Below are 2,418 nucleotides of genomic sequence, written 5' to 3' on the forward strand. Positions count from 1 at the left end.
TCTATTATACAGTTGCAGCATGTTGATGAACAAAGTTCGTCAAATCCATGAAGAGCATGCGCTTCATCAACGATGCTCGCCTTAAATAGCCAAAAGCGACCATGCGCCTCGTGCTTAGGCGTGTTTTTTTAATCCAAGCATTACTATTTTTAAAATAAATTCATACCACAAAATTGAGAACTTTATTATCTTTAATATAAGTATTTTGTTGATAATTTTTTTAAATGCTAAAGTGGTGTTCACATGATACGACGAGGAACACATACCCCAGTAATCACGTAGCATGTTAAATTTTTTTTAAATTAGAAAATAAATAAATTCATTAAAAACTAGGGTATAGCCCGTGTTACACACGGGTGAAAAAACATGTCAACAAACATAATAAATTTAAACAACAAATTCAAGCAACACAAAACTTCTTCAAACTTTCGAACCAAAACGTTAACCATTTACATTGTCTATATATTAAAAGTTAAAAGTTATAATAAGTTAATGTACATTGAACAACCAAAAAACATCAACAAAAGACATAAACATTTTCTTTCATATTAACCACCATCAACTTCTTCAAACATTCTATCAAAAGAAACTCATTTTGCTTCACCACCTGAAAATATAATAAAACTATAGAATCCAAATTAAATATACTATAATAACATATTTAATAATGAGTAACATTTGAACATTAATAAAGCTGTATTTATTAAATTGTTGTTTCTGTTAAAACAAAATAACATATAACAACAAACAAAGTAAAATGACAACATAAAACATCTTTCTAACTTAAACCATTAAACAAAAAATATATATCAATAAAAACCTTTTTTTGGTCGTCATTTTATAACTAACAAATTTAATACTATTTCAAAACAACCTGTTTTGAAATATTTTCAAAATAGTTACAAAATATAAAAAAAAAAAAATTGGAATTAGTCAACTTCAAAAAATTATGAAATTGTTTTTGATTTTTGACCAATCTTGCAACAAACTTTTAAATCACTGACATTAATATGTTGTTAAATTTGCAAAACTTAAAAACGTTTTACAATAAATGAATTCTCAAATAACATTGGAAATATTAAAAAATTTTATGTTGACTTTAAAAATAATTAAAGCTGGAAAAATATGACTAATTAATTTAGAAATAATTACAAAAATGAAAATCAAATCGGTTAATTTGAAAACTAAAAAAAATTATGGAAAGATTTTGAAATGTGTTTAAAGTTATGGAGAGTATTAAAACCTTTAAAACTTAGTTGAAAGATTGATCAATTTCCGAATTTAAAAGGAGTTTAAATATGTTAATTAAATTTTGTAGTTTTAAGTTTAAATTTGGTCTTCCATGTAAAGATAGAAATAATTTGAAATATCTTGATTAATGGGAATAATCTACCTATACTATTAAATAATTGAGATTGAGTCCACATGTCCCTCTATTGGTCTATTTCTATGTTTCCAAATTTATCATTCACTTCTCTAATTTTCTTAACAATAAAATAAATCAAAAAGAATATTAATTACTAATAATTAATGTATTAGTAATATTATTAGTGTATTATGTGATATATATATATATGGAATATGGAATAATATTGAGTTAGGGTAAAGTTAAAATACAAAGGACAACAAAAATGAGAAGGGTGAGAAGCAATCCAGTCCATTGATCTTAGATTTGAATGGCTGAGATTAATTTAATAAATATAAATTGATGGAAAGGGCATTAAGGTAATAACCCACCTTTTTGACTTTTTTCTCTCCACATGCAAGGCACATGCCAATTCCCTCATCATTTTAAAATGTCCATAACTTTTTCATACGACATTATTTTTTTAAAAAAAATTCACCATAATAATAATCGTTTTTTATCTTTAATATGAGTATCATATTGTTATATAAAAAATAAAAAAATTAATGGATTTTTTAATTGTGTTTTTTTTGTTGTTCATTGTGTCATTGTATAATATGTTGTTTCAATTGTGTTTTACGTTTCAAGTCATTGTGTTATATATATTCACCATTGTGTCTTACGTTTTAGGCCATTGTGTTATACGTATTCACCATTGTGTCTTACGTTTTAGGTCATTGTGTTATACGTATTCACCATTGTGTTTTACGTTTCAAGTTATTGTGTAACATGTATTAATCATTATGCTTTATGTATTAGATAATTTGTTGTTATTTTATCATTATTTTTACGTATTATTATTACACAATGGTGTTATTAGTATTTAAAAAAACATAATGATGAGTTGAAAGACACAATGACACAATAATAAGCGAAAAGACACAATGGTGTGCGAAAAGACACAATGGTGTGCGAAAAAAGACACAATGGTGTACGAAAAGACACAATGGTGTGCAAAAAGACACAATGACGAAAAAACACACAATGATAAGTGAAAAGACACAATGGTGTGC

The sequence above is a fragment of the Bidens hawaiensis genome, unplaced genomic scaffold (assembly GCF_021521415.1).
Source record: "Bidens hawaiensis isolate Kalapana, Puna unplaced genomic scaffold, B.hawaiensis_p1.1 tig00025011_1, whole genome shotgun sequence".
Taxonomy (NCBI): Eukaryota; Viridiplantae; Streptophyta; class Magnoliopsida; order Asterales; family Asteraceae; genus Bidens; species Bidens hawaiensis.